We start from the raw sequence: 370 nt of genomic DNA on the forward strand, positions 1-370 counted from the left end.
GTTTTTTTAAGGTTTTGAAACAGCCACCATTTTTTATTCCCCCTACCTATACTTGGCAGACTCATCAATTTTGACTAGTAATTATACATAGTTTTTATTGAAGCAATCAAAAATTGGGGTGAGATAACTGCCTTTTTTTCTTCCCGGCTCTTGTACTACCTGACCTTGTATGGTTTGTAGTGGTACAGATTTTCATATACAAGACAGTAAAGTCTTCCAAAAGGGGCGGGTTCCTGTTAGCTATCCCTAGAGCTCGAAAACTTTTCCCTTATTTGCCGAATGTAAACAAACCCAATTCGATAAACACGGCAGTTCTATAAATACAAACCTGAAGGAAGAAATCGAACAGTCACTGAAGTGATGCTCAGTC

Source organism: Halyomorpha halys, unplaced genomic scaffold, assembly GCF_000696795.3.
Source record: "Halyomorpha halys isolate HHAL.00 unplaced genomic scaffold, Hhal_1.1 Scaffold181.1, whole genome shotgun sequence".
NCBI lineage: Eukaryota > Metazoa > Arthropoda > Insecta > Hemiptera > Pentatomidae > Halyomorpha > Halyomorpha halys.